The sequence below is a fragment of the Cnephaeus nilssonii genome (assembly GCF_951640355.1).
Source record: "Cnephaeus nilssonii genome assembly, chromosome: 3".
Taxonomy (NCBI): domain Eukaryota; kingdom Metazoa; phylum Chordata; class Mammalia; order Chiroptera; family Vespertilionidae; genus Cnephaeus; species Cnephaeus nilssonii.
The window spans coordinates 43481058-43502204 of record NC_137074.1 but is presented as its reverse complement, the minus strand read 5'-3'; positions in this window follow the sequence as shown (position 1 = coordinate 43502204).

The following is a 21147-nucleotide window of genomic DNA, read 5'->3' as shown; positions in this document are numbered from 1 at the left end:
ATCAGGCTTTGGACATTCATGAGTAAGCAAGTTTATCTGGAAAAAACAAATTTATAAACTTGAAAGACAAGCCAAGACATTCTTGAAAAAAAGTAAGGAAGGAGGCCTTATTCTATAGATATTATAACTTCTTTTAAAGCTATGGTAATCATGTGAGTAAGAAGCCAACAATCCAGACACCTATCTGAGTGTGAATGTGTTGTTTTATTGTCACTGGAACATCTGCCTTTAAGAGCTAGTACATCAAGTATTCAGTAGTGCTGGGCAGCCACACAGTTTTCATTGTGAGCCGTGATGAGTCTGCAAGGCCACATTGGCAGAATAACATAGAACCTACCTTGGACATGACTCAAGTTCATAGCGAAGCATCATTTATTTCCTTTTTCCTCTTGTCAGTAATTCTCCAAAATGCTCCAGTTTTATGATATGACTTTTAAAGGAATTAAACTTGAATAGCACAAAATTGTATAATTATGTTACAATTCAGTTGCAATTATTAATGGATCCAAGTCTGCCACAGCATTATGAGGTAATAATGATGATGATAATAATAATGATAGCTAACATCCACAGTCTGTTTACCATGAGCCAGATATGGTGCTAAACAATTAGCAAGATGATTCAGCCTACCAGCCTGCTAGTTCATGTGTGCTAGTTATTTAGCATTGAAAAAAATTCTAAGAATTTCAGGTGAGCCACAGTCTGTCTGGAGGCAGATGAGTCACACTGAGCTCCCTGAATACATATTGGATGCACAGGCCCTAGAGCAGGGCCTACATCCCCACATGGCAACAAGGGCAGGAGCTGAATTTCTAAGGTCCCCTGTAGTCAGGGGGAGCACTTCCATATTCATCACAGTCCTCACTGCTCCCTGCTAGGCTTACACCCAGCCTCTACATTTCGATAACTTGCCCGCCTCCTAGACAATATGACTGCAAGCCAGGCATCTGCCACTAATTGTACAATGCCAATAACCAAACAAAAACTAAAGGGGACTTTGGCAATCATATAGCCTGATAGTTTTTCCAACCTTTTTATAGCAATGAAGTATTTCTTCTAATAAAATCTTACACAAAGGCCTGATGTCTAAAGACAAAAGAGGAGTTTTTCTGGTTGAGGGTGTCCCCAAGAAGTACACAACCTACTTGGCTCCTTCTACTCCCCATCCTTCTGCCTTCCACCCCCTGTGGGATCCCTTGACAATCTAAGGGTACTGGCAACAGTCCAGTCTCCTCATTACGTAGTGGAGGGCACAAACAAGTGAAGTCATCTGTCCTCAGTGACACAGGCAGGTAGTGGTGAGAACCAGGTCTCTGAAAGATGACTCAGTGTTGATAGTTTCTTCCATTAAAGTTGGTGGGTTTGTGGAAATGAGAGAGAGAGAGAGAGAGAGAGAGAGAGAGAGAGAGAGAGAGAGAGAGAGAGGAAGAAGAAGAAGAAGAAGAAGAAGAAGAAGAAGAAGAAGAAGAAGAAGGAGGAGGAGGAGGAGGAGGAGGAGGAGGAGGAGGAGGAGGAGGAGGAGGAGGAGGAGGAGGAGGGGAGGAGGAGGAGGAGGAGGAGGAGGAGGAGGAGGAGGAGGAGGAGGAGGAGGAGAAGGAGAAGGAGAAGGAGAAGGAGAAGGAGAAGGAGAAGGAGAAGGAGAAGGAGAAGGAGAAGGAGAAGGAGAAGGAGAAGGAGAAGGAGAAGGAGAAGGAGAAGGAGAAGGAGAAGGAGAAGGAGAAGGAGAAGGAGAAGGAGAAGGAGAAGGAGAAGGAGAAGGAGAAGGAGGGAAAAGAATCTTTTTTCAATCCCTCCTGTTTCTCCATGTCACATACCAGCAATCGTCTTTATTAGAAAAGTTCTAAACTAAATAGTCAAGCATAGAATTATGAAAGCGCACGGTATTAGAGCTGAAAGGGACATTGAAAGTCTTTTTTTTTTTCTTCCCACCCCTTCATTTTACAGACCAGGAAAGTAAAGACTTGCTTGAAACCAATCCCCCCTCTTAAGTGTTCCAAATTACCATCCCGTCCAATATGTCAAGTACTGTTACATCTTGACTTGATGGTCAGAAGCCAGAACTTCCTGTTTTAACCAGTTTCTTTATGAAAATCATGAAATTAAGACATAAATAAAAGTTGTGATTTCTTTCTCTCTGTGATTTTCCTTAAATCTTTGAAAGGCACCCTTCCAGCCAGGCATTCAAACATCTCCTTACTCCAGAAAGTGCACTTACAAATTTATGAGAAGATTGTTTGTTTCAGATTGAACTTTTCCAAGAGAATGCATGTCAAACTATCTGTGGTGAAAGAGCTTTTATTTTAAAATTTTCAATTCATTGCAGTGTAGACCAATAATTTATATAATGCAATGAAATCCATTAATAGACAAATGAAATTTTAAAGAGACTCACAAAATAGAAACTCATTTCTCATGTTTTATTATTAGATTCTAAACAAAACAAAAAAATTACGACCAAATTGCTCCAACAGTTTCTAAATGCCTTCTTTCTATTCCTGTACTCACCCCATCATGAATCAGTAATAAACATTTTGTGAACCAAACTTGGAGCTACATTGAGTAGCTCCAGGGTAAAGCACTGTTGAGCTGGTTGGATATAGATTATGTCAGTAAGACTGCTCATGTGAACCAGGTAATGTTTCCCCTTCCCCTCCAGTCCGCTACTTTGGGAATATAGCTGTGGTCCTCAAAGGTCTGGGGCAGGGTCCCTTCACAGCTCAGGAGAAAGAGAACTACTCAACCTCCTGACTGCACCACCTCAAAACAAGCTGGGCTGGGTTCAGATCACAGAGGGTTTGCAAAATAGGCTAAAGGAATTTGGGGGCTTCATCCTGAAAGTAAAGGGAAGTTGTTAAAGCCCTTGAGTCCTATTAGGGTATGGAAAGGATAGGAATGCCTGCAGTGTGGAGCAGGGCTTAGAGGGAAACAAGACCCATTAGGAGGTTTCTGTAATAGAGTTGGAAACAGATGATATGGCCTGAACTCAGGTAGTAGCAGTACGGTATCAAGAGCAATTTAGGGATACTTACCTAGCAGGGGAGATGCCATGATCATGAAGGTGGATTTCCCAGGGCAAGGCTTATCCATTGCACTCGGGACGTGCTGACCCCTGCGATTTCCCCAAATGTGGGAAACTTGGCTGCATAATTTGTGGTAGTGGGGGACTGTGTTCGCGCTCTCCCGTTATTTAAAAAACAAACAAACAGGAATTTAGGGGACCTGATTATTGATTGAATAGAGGTGATGAAGCTCAGGGAGAAGTCAACAATGATGCCCAGGCTTCGGCTTGAATGACTAGATGTCTGGTGATGCTATTCAATAAGATGGGAGCCCAGAAGAAGAAGGATACTGAAAACAATGAATTCCATTTCTGACAGGCTGTGTTTGACCTTTCCTGGCCCTGCGCTATGGCTCATGGTGGTCTCTAAACTAGAATGCACCTACCTTTATATTCACTCATTAAATCCCAACCATGAAAAGGTTTTGCAATCATAAAAGAGCTTTTTAAGAACATCAAAGCAACATGGGAAAATATTTATTAAGTAATGTTAGGTAAAGTAATAAAAATGCAAATTAAAACAAGGTAAAGTTCTTCCCCTGTTAAATTGGCAAAAAGACATTTTTTTTGTTTAATTAAAATGCCCCAACTGCCAAGGATGTGGAAAAAGCTGGCATTCACGCACGTTGCTGGTGGTAATATAAATTGGTATAAAACTTTTGGAAGAAATTTGGCATAAGGCATCAAAAACCATAAAAAGAGTTTGTATCCTGTGACCTTGTAATTCCACTTCTGGAAATCTATTCTAAGGAAATAACTCAAAATGTAAGAGAAAGCACTTTATACACAAAGATGTTTATTATAGCAGAAACTGGAAACAACCAAAACATCCCCTTAATGGATTGGTTTAATAAGTTAAAATAAATTTATTTGCTCTCCTCTTGTGCATAATTAAACTATTCAGTAATAAACAGTAATGTTTGTGCTATATCTACTATTGTTCTAATATGTATTTAACTTCCACAGAAAAAAAGACTAGAAAGAAATGATCATGATTGGGTTAGGGCGGTGAATCTAGAGATAGCCTCTAAAATTTTTAAGAATAAATTTCCCCAAAGTCATTGTAAATGTTCAAAATGCTTTAAAAGAAACCATCAGCCGAAACCGGTTTGGCTCAGTGGATAGAGCGTCGGCCTGCGGACTAAAAGGTCCCAGGTTCGATTCCGGTCAAGGGCATGTACCTTGGTTGCGGGCACATCCCCAGTGGGGGTTGTGCAGGAGGCAGCTGATCGATGTTTCTCTATCATCAATGTTTCTAACTCTCTATCCCTCTCTCTTCCTCTCTGTAAAAAATCAATAAAATATATTTAATAAAAAAAAAAAAGAAAGAAACCATCGTGTATAGGAAGAAAACTGGTAAGTGAAAAAAGTAAAATAGAAAAGTCAATCTGTGTTAGTTACCAAAAAATATATATGTTTTTTCATGGACCAAGAATGGGAAAGACCATAGGTAAAAGCAAACAGTTGACTTGAGTGAAGGATTTTTAAAATTCTTTATTTTAACTATAACAGTATATGTGACCTTATATTCATTTGAAGCAATCTACCCAATCTTATAAACCATCTCTAAGACCTTCTTCCTTAAGGCTTTCCTCATCCCCTGATCAAACATTATTGCTACCTTTTTTTAAACCACCCTGGCACTTGCTGTTAGTTCTTGTATAACTGTGGCCTGTAGTTCTCATTGGCCTGCATCAGAAAACCTGGTGCTCATTGCTGGGCCTCACCCCGAGTTTCTGCTTCCGGAGACCTGAGGTGGGGTCTAAGAATTTGCATTTCTGACAATTTCCCTGGGATGCACATACTGGGAGTCTGGGGTCCACACTTTGAAAACCTTGGTAGGAGTAGATGCAGATGCAATAGGATACCCATTCCCCGGAGCAACGTTTATTCTGTTCCTCCCTCAACCCCTTCCTGCCAAAGGCTGATTAATCCAAGATTATAGACAAGTAACCCAAGCTGTGCCATTCAGAATATATCCCATCCCTGGGCACATAATTGGTCCAAAGTGCAGGCCATCTGTTCATGCCAGATCCATCAGAGCCCTTCCCTATGGTTTTTCAAACACAGAACCATTCAGATGTACGGGTGTAGCCCTCCTGCAGTGGAATACAGCCAGCATTAGAGAGAAGCCCAGATGAAACGCAGAGCCCTGATGGTGTTTGTTTGAACTTGTACAGATTTGGATGCTTTTTGGTGAAAGTAGTAGACGAATTCAAACCATGAATAACATGAAAAGAGAAATGTAAAAACCTGCCGCACATAAGATGAGATAAGATGGGCCCTATATCTGGCTGCTAACAGCTGCTGAGCAATGTCACCAAAGACCTGGGTTTTCCCCATCACTCTGCTCGTACCACTTGCGTATCATAATGGGCCTAGCCTAATCATTGTGGTCAAACATTAAAGGATGTCCTGTAGCAAAGGAGTTAGACAAGCAAAGGCAGTGAGTATAACCTACACAGCCTCAAGCTATGTCATGGAGTCACTCACAGAGATCTCCACCGAATCTAAGAGCTAACCTTTGAGAAAATGAGTTGTTCAACTCTTTATTTGATCCTGTGACCCCTACCTTATATTACCATTATTATTATCATCATCATCATCATTATTATTAATTTTTTAATCCTTATCCGAGGATATTTTTTCTATTGATTTTCAGAGAGTAAAAAGGAGGGGGGAGGAGGGGCGAGAGAGGGAGAGAGAGAGAAAGAGACAGAGAGAGAGAGAGAGAGAGAGAGAGAGAGAGAGATCGATTGGTTGCCTCCCGTACCCAGCTCTACCAGGGCCAGGGATGAAACTGCAACCAAGGTATGTGCCCTTGACCAGGAATTGAACCCGAGTTCCTTTGGTGTGTGAACCAATGCTCTGACCATTGAGCAACTGTCCAGGGCTATTATTACTGTTTTTTCTTTACTTGCTTTGGGTTGCTGTACACAGAGCCCTAACTGTTATTTTAGTTGACCTTAAAGGATCTCATTTTTGTCATCAGTTCTCATTTAACCCTCAGGTAACCACAACCCTACTCCCCTCTCTAACCTTCAGCTTATGGCTTTGGCTGGGGTCCCACCCTTGGCTCAAAGATGAAGCATGAAACCTAGATATGAGCTCCTCAGTGCTTCATCTCTTCTCCCCTACCTACAATGGGCTGAGAAATGGGCCTGTGACCTGTTTACAGCCAGTGATGCATTATGAGGCTTTTGCTAATAATCCTAGGAAATAAATGTTTCTCTATTTCCCATTAGACATGAGCCAGATATGTAGCCCCAGTAGCTGTTAAGAATCATCTTGCAACAACAAAAGTAAAGCCGGTCTGAGAATGGAGTCAACCCAGGAAGCAAAAAAGCTGCATGTTGAGCCCTGGCCACTGTTGTGCCTGTTCTCTTTCTTTGCTTAAGTCAGATGGAAGCAGCACTGTCATCATTGCAAACAAAAGGGTCCTAACTGATTCCCCACTCGTCCTGCTGCAATTAGTGTGAAAGCACAGACTGGGTCTTATCTGCAGCTGTGTCCCTAGCAGCCATATTAGTGTCTGGCACACAGTAGGTACCAAAGCAGAGTTTCTTGCATGAGCTTGAGGCTGCCTTCACAAGACATTTCTAATAGCTCCAGGTAGCTAGGAGAACCTTTGTCCCTTCCCCAGGCAGTTACTAATGCAAGGCCAGGACCCCTCCTGAGTCATCAGCAGAGATGCCCAGGTTTTGGTCAAGAGGGAAGCTGCCATGTGGGTTATGACTGAATGGTCAACTTGGAGTTTCCACTTGGAACCATTTCATTGCCCATTCCCACCCAGAGGCAGCAGTTTGCACAAGAGCTGTTTATTTTGCAACTAAGCAGAAGGCCCTTCTTGTATGAGGGCTGAATATTAAACCTGAGGTCAAGGACCTGAGGACTGCCAGGCACCTAAAGAAAGTAGTTTCTTCCACTTAGCCTCTCCTGTTGTTTCCCAGAACTTGTCAGGATTCTCATGTTCCAACAGACCCACCTTCCTGGCAGAGCCTGGGGCTAAGAGCAGAGAAATTATTGGAGCAGGTTAAATCTCTCTCAGAGGCTGATAAACAGTATCACAGCCCACTCCTTTGGGCTCTGACCTAAGGCTCCTTCAGCTGTTTGCAGGAGGCTAGGGGCCTCTCAATTTCCATATTCCCTGACCTATCTGAAATGCTCAATGCCTGGAAAACCCGAAGTTCTGAGAATACACTACCCCAGAAGGAGTGCTCAGGCTCTTCTTTCAGGGGAGGGGTGTGTAGGTGGTTGTCTCCAGAGAGAGGTGTACGCTTTGCTCTCAGCACTGTGGGGCCCTAGGTAGCTTCAATTCCTAACCCTGCTGCTAGAAGGAGGGTCAGCTGAGTGGAAACGGAGAAGATGAAAGCAGAAGTGAGGAACCTCCTGCAGTTTTGCTAGTTGATAATTGACATTAGAGCTGACTGAGTCCCAGGTCCCCATCCCCTATTTTGCAAACTCCACTGTTAATAGGAGATCATCAGAATATACAAGTGTCACCATTTTTAAAAAAATATATTTTTACTAGAGGCCCGGTGCATGGATTCATGCACTGGTGGGGTTCCTTGGCCTGGCCTGCGGACATCCCCTGAGGGGTCCAGGATTGCGAGAGGGAGCAGGCCAGGCCGAGGGACCCCACAGGTACACAATCGGGGCGAGGGAGGGACTGTGGGAGGGCTCCAGGGCATGTCTGGCCCATCTCACCCAGGCCCCATTGGCCAGACCCCAGCAGCAAGCTAACCTACTGGTTGGAGCATCTGCCCCCTGGTGATCAGTGTATGTCATAGCTACTGGTCAAACAGTTGAATAGTCGAACAGTCACTTGGGCTTTTATATATATAGATTTATTTCAGAGAGGAAGGAAGAGAGAAAAAATAAATGATGAGAGAGAATCATTGATTGGCTGCCTCTTACCCACTCCCACTGGGGATCCAGCCACCAATCCAGGCATATGCCCTGACCAGGAATCAACCCATGACCTCCTGGTTTATAGGTCAACACTCAACCACTGAGCCACGCCAGCTGGGCACAAGTGTCACCATTTAGACCCTCCATGACTGGACCCTTGCCTCCCTCCAGGACCCACCTCTTAAGTAAAACTCATGATAATCTTCTTGAAGTGGATCACTTAAAACAAGCTGCTCTATGCTTTGCTCATGCTTTTCTTCTGCCCAGATTGTCCTCCAAACTCTACCCTATTCTCGTCTCTATCATCCAAAACTCATCTTTCAAAGTCCAGCTCAAATGCCATCATCTTCTTTCTTGATAGCTCTATCTTCATCTCACCTTCTTTCCCACCCCACCAATAATCTTTCAGTCCTACATGATCCTGGTCACTTGAGGCTGTGTTGGTTAAGTGCACTGCCTTTGCCTGTCTACCTCCTGTATATCCTCTGACGTTCACTTTACGTACCACCTCCTCCAAGAAGCCTACCCTGATATTCCCAGACTTGACTGAGCACCCCATCAAGCTTCATGCCTTGCCTTAAAATGGCATGTGTCTCTCCCTGACTAAGCTATGAGAAGCTGCATGGCAGGACAGAGTCACAGTAGGGTGCATGTCCTCAGAGTCCAACACAGGGTCTGCCACATAATGGGGATCCATGTCGGGAGCCTAATTGGACTAACGTGCCTACCAGTTGGGACACCTTCTAAAAAACAAACACATTCTCAGGGAGCAGTTTCCCGTGGTAAACAGGAAGGCATTCACCCAGTCCACTAAACTTTCCTGGAGATCAGGAAAGGCCAAACCAGTGAGCCTGACACAGCCAGAAGTGCAGTCTATTGCTCTGGCTCCTCCCTGGCATCCCGGGAGTTTGTCCCACCAGCTTTCAAAAATTCAAGTGGTTACATATGCTGAACAAGTCACTAGGTGGGGGTGGAGAAGACATAAATAAGGCTTAGTCTGTCCCCAAGGTCACCTAGTGGCACACACAAACTAGTGCAGCCCACAGTGCCATAGAGTAGAAGTGAGGGGCATCCGCTTTGCCTGGAGGAGTTGAGAAAGGCTTTGCCGAAGGAGCCACATTGAACTGGGTCCTGGAGGGTGAGGAGTCCACCAGGCAACGATGAGAATTAGGGGAGAACAAGCAGGCAGAGGGGCAGCCGGGCAAAGGCTCTCAGGCTGAGATGAACGGGCACAGCAGCGGGCCAGCATATGTAGAGGGATGAGATGAGGACAGAGGATGGTTTGGGGCCTGCTTGTCAGGGCCTTGAGCACTGTGCTAAAGGTGAGGCTTTTATCTGAGGAGCACCAGAAAGCCCTGAATGGGTTTAAGCAGAGGAATAAAAACTGGCAGCAGTCCTGCCAGTGTGGCTCAGTGGTGGAATGTTGACCAGGACCCAAGAGGTCACCGGCTTGATTCCCAGTCAGGGCACATGCCCAGGTTGTGGATTGATCCCCAGTGGGGGCCATGCAGGAGGCAGCTGATTGATGATATCCCTCTTTCATCGATGTTTCTGTTTCTCTATCCTCTCCCTTCTTCTCTCTCTCTAAAAATCAATAAACATATTTATATTTTTTTAAAAAACTGACAGCAGTGTTTAGGAAGAAAAGGGACAAGGAGACTTATCAGAAAGTATTGCTGTCATCGGTGAGGGTGATGAGGACCAGGGCAGGGGCTGTACCAGAGGAGGAGAGGAAGGGATGGCTTGAGACTCGAGAGATGTTGTGGGGGTGGAACCACAAGGAGCCAAGCCTGTTCAGCATCCTGACTCCTTCCAAGTCCTTTTTACACACCTCCCCCACCGCTCCCCACTTCCCAGCTCCACAGCACATCCTTCTCCCCTCCTTGGCTGTTAAATTCTAGGCAAGTAGATTCCAAATGCTGACTACATCTTCCTTGGCCCATCCCAGCTTTTGGCAAATAAGTTGGTGCCGTTCCCCAGAAAGCTTTTCTTGAACTTCATAAAGTTAGCAAAGAGGAGAAGTGTTAACAGTATGATCTGTTGAGTCTCAAATTCTAATCCCAGCCCTAACACTAACCCAGCTTTTTCGCTCCCTGAAGTCCTGCCAAAATCAAAAGAGAAGGTCTGTGCCAGACACAAGCAATTTCAGCTGAACAAGCACGCCCGGGTCACAGAGAGCCGCTGTGCTCGCAGAAGGTTCTGCCGATTTAGCACAGGCATCGGGCGGCTGGTGTGCGTGTGGGTGACACAGTCAAAAGGAACATGGAAAGTATTTTTCTTTGCTAAGTCAATATTCCACTGTTAATACTGAATTAAATCAGAAGCTCCAAGAAGACAGGTGCCATTTATTTGTTAAAGAATGAAGAGATAAGGCACGACTCAGGACTGCCTTCTAGTGAAAGACAAAGATGATTTGTTCCTGGCACCTTGAGAAAAGTCAAGGTTTGGGAAGCATGCAAGACATTTTTTAGTGTCTATTCTGTGTCTAATTCTTTAAAAACACGATTGCATATAATCCCCGCAATCGCCCTATGGAACAGATGGTAATGTGCCCATTTCACAGATGAGGGAGCTGGGGCTTAGAAAGGTGAAGCCATGTGTCCAAGGGAATATACAAGCAAACTTTGTTATAGTGAAGTACAGGCTGTATAAAAATGTTGTTAGATTGGGAAACAAGAGGGAAAATGATGTTGATTGCCTTACGTTTGTATAGGACCCTAGAGTTTGCAAGGCACACTCACATACATTATTCTCACATCATAGTCACCAAGGCCCTGTGAGAAGAACAGTAAAGTTCCCATTGTAGAGATGGGGGAACTGAGAGTCAGGGAGAAGAAGGGGTTTGACAGCTGGTACCTGGGACTGGAACATAGAACTTGAGTCCAGACCCACCCAGCTTCTTTTCCGTAGAGGGAGGCTCTGGGAAAGACACAGGGTTTGCTAGGAAAGAGAAGGGCATTCCTAGGAGAGAGAGAGCCAGAGAAAAGGGCCCTCAGGGAGAATTTAGGGTGTATGGTAGAGAGTCTCGAGTCACACACCCAAGTTATACCGATGTCATGGTCATATGTATCAGGCCTGGTCACACCACTGGGATTTGAATCCAGATTCTGCTATTTAACCTACCTGTGCCCCAGTTTCCTCATATTTAAGTGGTGATAGTAATAGTACCTCCTTTATAGAGAATGCTATGAAGAGTGAACATTGAGAGTGCTTGGAGGAGGGCCTGGGGCATAAGTAATCTAACGAACGTGTGCTATTATTACTATTACTAGAGGACCCAGTGCACAAATTTCGTGCACGGGGGTGGGAGGGGTTGTCCCTCAGCCCAGCCTGCACCCTCTCCAATCTGGGACCCCTCAAGGGATGTCCAACTGCCCGTTTAGGCCCAATCCCACAGGGTATTTAGACATCCTTCTCACAATCCAGGACTGCTGGCTCCCAACCATTTGTCTGCCTGATTGCCCCTAACTGCTCTGCCTGCCAGCCTGATCACCCCCTAATCACTCTCCTGCCAGCCTGATCGACACCTAACTGCCCTCCTCTGCTGGCCCGGTCACCCCTAACTGCCCTCCCCTGCTGGCCCAGTCACCCCTAACTGCCCTCCCCTGCTGGCCCAGTCACCCCTAACTGCCCTCCCCTGCAGGCCTGGTCACCCCTAACTGCCCTCCCCTGCTGGCCTGGTCACCCCCAATTGCCCTCCCTGCTGGCCCAGTCACCCTTAACTGCCCTCCTCTGCAGGCCTGGTCCCTCCCAACTGCCCTCCCCTGAAGGCCTGGTCCCTCCCAACTGCCCTCCTCTGCCGGCCTGGTCCCTCCCAACTGCCTTCCCCTGCTGGCCTGATAGCCCACAACTGCCCTCCCCTGCCGGCCATCTTGTGGCAGCCATCTTGTGTCCACATGGGGGCGGCCATCTTGTGTGTTGGGGTGACTGTCAATTTGCATATTACTCTTTTATTAGATATGATTATTATTACTATCATTTCTACCATTGAAAAGTCCTAGGGATGAGGCTGGATCAAAGGTGGAAGACTTGGAATCTCAGGTTTCAAAGTTTGAACCTTGTCCTAGTCTGTTCAAGCTGCTATAACAAAGGACCTTAGACTGAGTGGCTTATAAACAACATAAACGTATTGCTCACAGTTCTGGTGGCTGGAAGTCTGAGATCAGGGTGTCAGCATGGTCTGGTTCTGGTAAGGACCCTCCTCTGGGTTGCAAACTGCTGTCTTCTTGTGTCCTCATGTGGCAGAGAGGGGCAAGAGAGCTCTCTGGAGCCTCTTTTATAAGGTTTCACCTTCATACCTAATCACCTCCCAAAGGCCCTTCCTCCTAATACCATCACATTGGGGGTTAGGAGTTCAACATATGAATTTGGGGGGTGGGGGGACAGACCACATTCAGCCCATTGCAAACCTGAAGGAGCAAAAGTAATAGGAGGCCAATTTTATTTTTTTTTTTAATATTTTTATTGATTTCAGTGAGCAAGGGAAAGGAAGAGATAGAAACATCAATGATGAGAGAGAATCATTGATTGGCTGTCTCCTGCATACTCCCCACTGGGGATTGAGCCCGAAACCCAGGCATGTGTCCTTGACCGGAATCGAACCCGGGACCTTTCAGTCCACAGGCCGACACTCTATCCACTGAGCCAAATTGGCTAGAGCAGGAGGCCAATTTTAGTTGAAACAGAATAACAGTGTTATTTGATGATGATGAGTCTTACAAGGAGTATGCAGACCACTCCTAACACCTTCCCGCACCTGGGCTAGGCCCCACCTGAGGGCTTCCCTAGCAGCCTGTGCTTCTTCCATCACCACACTAACTCCAAGACACTGTAATTGCCTGATAATTACCTGCCTCCCACTGGACCATGTCTGTCTTACTCACTGGTGCACCTGCTGTCTAGTACACTGTCTGGCACTTGATGGGAGCTTAATAAACATTCTACTGATGGATGAGGGAATAAATGGATGGAGAGGAATAATAGTTTGGAGAGGAAAGAGTATATAGGGAGACCAGCCAAGAGGCAGACACAAGACTCTGGGCTAGGATGGGGACAGAAGGAATGAAGAGAAAGTAAGAAATGCAAGAGGCATGTGGAAGAAAAGACAATAGGACTTTGTGAAGGACAGACCATGGAAGTGCAAGGATCCATGTTGACTCCAACTCTGGGCTCCTGGACACTGGCAATGCCCCTGCTAAAAATGGGAAGAAAGGAGCAATAAGGCCCTGGCTGGGGTGTCTCAGTAGTTAGAGCATCAGCCTGCGGACCGAAGGGTCTTAGGTTCTCAGATTCAATTCCCAGTCAAGGGCACGTACTTCAGTTGCAATAGGGGCGGGGGCGGGAGGTAACCAATCGATGTTTCTATCTCTCTTCTCCTTCTCCTTCCCTTCCACTCTCTCTAGAAATTAATGGAAAAAAAAAAATATCCTCAGGTGAGGATTTAAAAAAGCGAGAAAGAAAAGAGAGGAGCAGTAGGTGTGCAAAAGATTTTGCCATGACTTTGCCCTTCTTGAGCTTCATAGAAGTTGCTGGTGATGAAAAAGGAGTAACACAGGGCAGTATGGGGGGAGAGGTATTGGCTGGAGATGGGGATTTAGGAAGAAGCAATTTGGTAACCTCCAATGAGTGTCTGTTCTTCTGAAAAAGGGGCAAGCACCAGGAGGAGGGGTGGACTGACCAGTCTAAAGAGGCTTAGAGCAGAGAGGAAATAAGGATAGCAAGAAGGGAACTTGGATATAACAATAATAGGACCATCATTCCCAAACTGTCAGTTTTGCCTCAGGCAGCCCAATCCATCCAGTGGAGTTGAATTTAAAACTAACCCTTGGGCCCGGCCCGGTGTGGTTCAGTGGTTGAGCATCAACCTATGAACCAAGAGATCATGGTTCAAGGGCACATGCCCGGGAGGCCGATCAGTGATTCTCTCTCTTATCGTTGATGTTTCTCTCTCTCTCTCTCTCTCTCTCTCTCTCTCTCTCTCGCTCTCTCTCTCTCGCTCTCTCACTCTCTCTCAAATCAATTTTTAATTTTTTTTTCAATAATAAATAAAGCTAACCCTTAGCCCTGCTCAGACATTATATTTCAGTCTACCTCTTCACCTTGCCTTTTTCTACTCTACTCTTCCCTTCCCTCCAATGGTCATTCCATCTTTTCCCTGTTTCACAATATATATATATATATATATATATATATATATATATATATATATATATATATATATATATATATATATATTACAAACAAGAGGGAAGGCACATTCACCAAATGTCCTAAAAGAAGAAAGGTGGTTCTTAGTTCTTGGGACCATTTACTCCCCTCTCCCTTTCTTCCTCAATCCACACTTTGCTCCAGACCTGCCCAGAGAAGAATTGGATCAGAAGGAAATGCCATTCTATATCAGAAAGCCAATTTAACTTAAAGTGAAGCGAAAAAAGAAAAAGCCATTTCATTTTTGTTTTGTTTTGAAATATTTTATTACAATCATGGCTACTCTGAACCCACAACTTCTCGTTTCTTCATTTCTGCAAGAAAACGGCAGCTGCTGGGGTTCTGAGGAGAGAGAAAGCACAGAGCCATGTCTACATGTTCCTGTCTCCCCCTGGCAGATGTAAAATCAGGGATAAGAAAACTAGTGCTCGCCCTAGCTGGTTTGGCTTAGTGGATAGAGCATCGGCCTGCGGACTAAAGGGTCCCAGGTTCGATTCTGGTCAAGGACACATGCCCAGGTTGCGGGCTGGATCCCCAGTAGGGGACACACAAGAGGCAGCCAATCAATGATTCTCTCTCATCATTGATGTTTCTATCTCTCTCTCCCTCTCCCTTCCTCTCTGAAATCATAAAAATATATATTTTTTTAAAAGAAAACTAATGCTCATCCCCATGATGGGACAATGGGAAACAATGACTTTGGAGTGAAATAATCTTAGGTGTGCTCTGCAATGAATGGGCTGACTCATTACTTTTAGAGCTTTTCCTTTACTGATCAAACACAGCTGATACTGACTCTTACCTTCAGAGATAATAGGATAATGAAATAACTTGGTCAAATCCTCTGCACAATGTAGATGCACCCTGAAAACTGGCTACTAGGGGTCCTTGCTATTTCTCAGAAGAATCTCCGAACCTCTGCTACCTGCAGACCTCCAGGGGAGAGAACCAGAGAGAAGGAATGAGGTAGGGGGTTGGGAGCCACCCCCAACCCCAACGGAGCTTTTCACCTATTTTCACTTTATTACACATTTTTCATGTTTCTGACTGGTTTGACTAAAAAATCAAGAAACCTCACATATTTGGGGTGGCCAGAGCAGCATTCCTTCCTAAACCAATCACACTCTGTGGGCCCAAGTTTAACACCATCTCCAAACAGTATGTCTATTTCTGGCCAAAAGAAGGCCCCAGAAATATAGAACTGTCCATCTCATCAAGTGGTGCACTTGCTTGGAAGGGATCCAAGCGTGTTGGAGTCCTCCTGGCCAGCCAAAGGCACCCAAGCCACTTTGGGAGAGAGCAGGCGGAAGTGAGGGCTCTAATTTTCATGTTAAGTCCCCATATGGCCTCACAAATGTTAAAAATAAATGTTCACCTGCATCTGATTTTCCTCTTTGTTATTGTTGCAACCATTGTCTGTTTGAACAAAGAGGTATCAAGAGCCTCTTTGAGCAGTTCACAGAGTTCAAGCCAGAGCCCAGATTGGAAGGACACAGATGTTAATGAACAAGGGGGCCAAGCAAGAGTGTCACTGGGGCCCGGCCAGTGTGGCTCAGTGGTTGAGCATCGACCCATGCACCAAGAGGTCTCTGGTTCGATTCCCAGTCAGGGCACATGCCCGGGCTGCAGGCTCGATCCCCAGGAGGCAGCTGAATCAATGCTTCTCTCCCTCTCTTCCCCTCTCTCTCTAAACATCAATTTTTAAAAGGCATATTTTAAAAATTTTAATGAAAAATAAAAATAAGTAAAAAGGGCATAAAAACATCATATTGGCTAAAGCAATGCCAGCTGCTATAGTAAACACCCAAAAAAGTTAATTGGCCCTAACATTATGGAAGCTTAGTTTTGGTTTACATAAAGTCTAGAACACATGTTCCTAATCTGCGAGCTACTCTCCAAGAAGGGCGTTAAGTGCCTGGGTTCTTTCTTTGTCTGGCTTCACCATTTTCCAAACATGGCTTTCAAGGTCATCAGGCTTGCAGACATCAATCCAAAGTTAGGGGGCAGATGATGGAAGAGTTTTATGCTGGGCCTAGAAATGGCACACACTTCTGCTCACATGCTAGTGTCTATATCACAGTTACACGGCTGCCATTAATGGCAAAGAACACTTAGGAATGCGGTCCAGCTGTGCCCAGGAAGACGTGGAAACAGGTTTGGTAAACATCTAGCTAGTCTGCCACATACACCAACTTCTCAGGGAGATAATGAGGCTTAAGTGAAATGCCAACTATGAAAAAGTGCAGCTTTCAGCAAATGTTGGTTCCTTTCTTCTTTCTCTGCCTCTATGGCCCGACCTCTGCTAGAAGCAATGAGGGAATGGATGCTTCATTTGTAAGGACATACAAATCAGAGCAGCTGCTGCCAACCAGCTCCTCCACCCCCACAGTCCCATTGCGAAAGTAGGGAACCCTGAATCTTGTTCTTGCTCTTCCTCATCATGATCAAGCCCTCCACTCACCGTCCTTGCAGCCTCACTCTTCCACAAAATTGGATGGTTCCACATTAGGATCAGAAAACCATCCTTCTAGGAAACAGCTGAGGCAATTTATGTTTGGTGTCACTGTGTTTCTGTTAAATTTTAACTCAGTACCTGTAGGTGGGTCATGCAGTCTCTCACTGCCGTAGTCCCCACTATTCCGTTTTTTACATCTGGTCTACTTCATTCAGTTAACTGCCTGGCTCTTGAAAACCTTTAGCTTTGACACCCGATGATCTCCCAGGTTTCCATGCAGGGCCTCTACATGCAGCCCCGCCTCCCCCATCCTGATGCATTCCCGCCAGCCATTCAGACCCCTTGGCTTTGGCCTGTACCCTGAGGCACCTCGTGGCTATGCTTTCTTTTCTTCCTTGTGACTTGCCCAAATACTGCCTGTCCTCACCGGAACATCAGTTTCGTTATTCTCTGTGTGCATCTGGGAGAAGGTTTGCAGGAAACATCTTATCCGAAGTTGTGATTTCACAGCATGTGAGTAGATGTGGTTTCACCAGTTTTTGGAGGGTTGATCTTTATGCAGGTTGGAGTCTCATCTCTACAGTGTTTCTAAGAGAAAATATGTCCCAAATTCCAAACAACTGAATCCTGAATGACTTTGACAACCCAATCCTTTCATAACCTGAGAACTGCACTGACCAAAGTTCCCGTATGGTGGAAAGCTCATGAACTTTAGAGACATTCAGATGTGAATTTCAACTCTGGCTTTGCCACCTACTGATTAGGTGACTTTGGGTAAATTACTAAAATTTACGACGTATGTTTCTTTATCTGTAAAATGAGGAGATGGCCTTGTTTATGACGTTGGTACAAAGATTTAGTGAAAGAATGTATATACAGCTCCGAGTACGGTGGCTGGTACACAGCGAACACTCATAAGTAACAATTATTATAGTTAGCATAACAAAGGGAAGAATTAGGACAATCTATGATATCTGTTAAATTATAAAAGTAACTTTTTTTACATAAAATTAAACATCTAATTAGCATTTTAGTTATGGAAAGCTGCAGAAAAGGGGAAATTTAAAAGGAGAAAATAGAGATCAACCAAAATTCGTTTTTCAATGGAAACCACTAGTAACATCTTGGTGCTTTTCCTCTCAATATTTTACCATGTACATGTATACTTTACACAATTGGAATAATAAGCCAGATATAATGTTATTTGACATCCAACATTTTTCACTTAAAACACAAACAGTGCTTTTTTTTTTTTTTTTAGTAAAAATTCTTTACAAATAATAGTTTCAAAATTTAAGGTAGTTTTTAAACTACTCAACAATTTAATTATCCATTCCTTTAATGCTGAACAGTTAGCTTACTTCCATTTTTTTTTACTCTCATGAACAACACTTCCATATAAAATCCTGGAAATTTTATTTATTTTTTTATATTTGTGTTTATTTACTTAAAATAGCTTCCTAGAAGTAGTGTTGCCAGGTAAGAGTGTGCACATTTTTAATCCTCTTGGAACATATTGCTGCGTAGCCCTTCAGAAATGCTATAAAAACGTATCCTCTGGGATGTGTTAAATTCATGCTATTGCCTTCCTGTTCGCTTCTGCGAGCAGTCCAGCAGTTGACTCCATTGCCAAAGAACAGCTACTTTGGAGAGTAGACCTTGGGGCCTGTCCAGCATTCACTTCCTTTTCCTAACAGTGCCCCAGGTTCCTTTTGGGGAATTTGCCTCTGCCCTTTGTGCAGTCCTAATGGGACTCCAGAGTTGGAAGGGTCCTAGGTGGAAGAGAGGATGATGGTGGAGAAGCCAGTGTAAGAGTGCCCACACCCAGGCTCTGCCCTCGCTCCTGTGCTCCCAGGGCAGGGGCCGAAGGCCCTGTTTCAATGGAAGGCTCACCTTTGACCTGAGGCCCACCCTCTACCCTGGGTCAGGCCAGTACTGTCGTGCCAGGCATAGGGAAGATGCCCAGCATTTACTCACTGAAATGACCAAGCAAGGTGATGAGAGAGCCTGAGAGAGAGAAAGGGGTCTGTAATATGCACCAAGGAGTTCGCTTTTTGAATAATAAGAATTATATGTCACGAGAGGCCATCAGGAATTTAGAGATGCTTAGGTGGGGCATGGCCAAAAACAGGTTGGGAACCACTGGGTTAGACCGACCCTTTCTCACGCTAGGTTTGTCCTGCCATCTAGTGGCGGGTAAAGGAAGATGGGCAGGGACCAGACCACCAGCAGAGGGCAGTCAGGGCACAAGGAACTTGCAGTCGGGAAGCCAGTGGTTGAGCAGGTGGGGTGAGGGAGACCATGGGCACCTCAGAACTCCAGTACTGTGTAAAGGCAGCAAGGGTAGGAATTAGTCTCGATAATTACAGCTACTGGGGTTTTTTTTTTAATTTAATAAATCTTTATTGTTCAGATTATTACAATTGTTCCTCTTTTTTCCCCCATAGCTCCCCTCCACCCGGTTCTCACCCCACCCTCTGCCCTTACCCTCCACTCCACTGTCCTCATCCATAGGTGTACGATTTTTGTCCAGTCTCTTCCCGCACCTCCCACACCCCTTTCCCCCCCAAGAATTGTCAGTCCACTCCCTTTCTATGACCCTGATTCTGTTATATTCACCAGTTTATTCTGTTCATCAGATGTTTTTATTCACTTGATTTTTAGATTTACTTATTGATAGATATGTATTTGTTGTTTATAATTTTTATCTTTACCTTTTTCTTCTTCCTCTTCTTTTTTTTAAATTTAATAAATCTTAATTGTTCATATTATTACAATTGTTCCTCTTTCTTCCCCCCCCCCCCCCAATAGCTCCTCTCCACCTGGTTCCCACACCACCCTCTGCCCTTACCTCCCCAAAACTGTCCTCATCCATAGGTGTACGATTTTTTGTCCAGTCTCTTCCCGCACCCCCCACTCCCCTTTCCCCCCAAGAATTATCAGTCCACTCCCTTTCTATGCTCCTGATTCTATTATATTCACCAGTTTATTCTGTTCATCAGATTTTTATTCACTTGATTTTTAGATTCACTTGTTGATAGACATGTATTTGTTGTTCATAATTGTTATATTTACCTTTTTCTTCTTCTTCCTCTTCTTAAAGAATACCTTTCAGCATTTCATATAATACTGGTTTGGTGGTGATGAACTCCTTTAGCTTTTTCTTATCTGTGAAGCTCTTTATCTGACCTTCAATTCTGAATGATAGCTTTGCTGGGTAGAGTAATCTTGGTTGTAGGTTCTTGCTATTCATCACTTTGAATATTTCTTGCCATTCCCATCTGGCCTGCATAGTTTCTGTTGAGTAATCAGCTGACAGTCGTATGGGTGCTCCCTTGTAGGTAACTAACTGTTTTTCTCTTGCTGCTTTTAATATTCTCTCCTTGTCTTTTGCTCTTGGCATTTTAATTATGATGTGTCTTGGTGTGGTCCTCTTTGGATTCCTTTTGGTTGGGGTTCTCTGCGCTTCCTGGACTTGTAAGTCTATTTCTTTCACCAGGTGGGGGAAGTTCTCTGTCATTATTTCTTCAAATAGGTTTTCAGTATCTTGCTCTCTCTCTTCTTCTGGCACCCCCATAATTTGGATGTTGGTACGCTTGAGGTCATCCCAGAGGCTTCTTACACTATCTTCAACTTTTTGGATTCTTTTTTCTTTTTGCTTTCCTGGCTGAGTGTTTTTTGCTTCTTTGTATTTCAAATCTTTGACTTGTTTCTAGCGGTCCTCTAGTCTGCTGTTAGGTCTCTGTATAATATTTTTTATTTCAGTCAGTGTATGCTTAATTTCTAGTTGGTCCTTTTTCATATCCTCGAGGGTCTCGCTAAGTTTATTGGCCTTTTCTAGGAAATTATTGAAAAACCTTATAACCGTGGATTTGAACTCTATATCCAGTCTTTTGCTTTCCTCCATTTCTTTCATTTGTGATCTGTTTCTTTGTCTTCGCATTTTGGCTGCTTCCCTAAGTTGATAGAGTGGCTTAGTGTGCTAGGTGTCCTATAGAACCCAGTAGCTCAGCCTCCCCAGTTACCTGAGGTGGATACTCTTGGTGCACCCCTTTGTGGGCTGTGTGCAGAGTCTTGTTGTAGTTAAGCCTTGATTGTTGTTGGTATCACTGGGAGGAATTGACCTCCAGGCCAATTGGCTGTGAGGATCAGCTGTGTCTACACTGAGAGAACTTCTGTGCTGGAGACACCCTTATGAGATAAGACTTGCAAAAGCCTCTGTGCTCAGCTTGGATGGGGCGGAGTCTCAGGGTGGAGCAGACAGCATTGGTTTCCCGTCAGCCCTGCCCTAATAGGCCCCTGGGTCTCAGTGTCCCGTGGTAATCACTGCAAGCACCTCTGAGAGAAAGCCGCCCTCGAGTTCTGCCTGCTACCAGACAGTCCAGTTTATCCCCAAATGAGTCTGGGTCCCCAGAGTCTCGCCCGGAACTGGAGTTCAGCGCAGTCGGGAGCTTTTGTCTCCCTCCCGCTTGAGAAAGCCAGCCATGCACTCAGTTGCCAGTCCTCTCCGTGCACG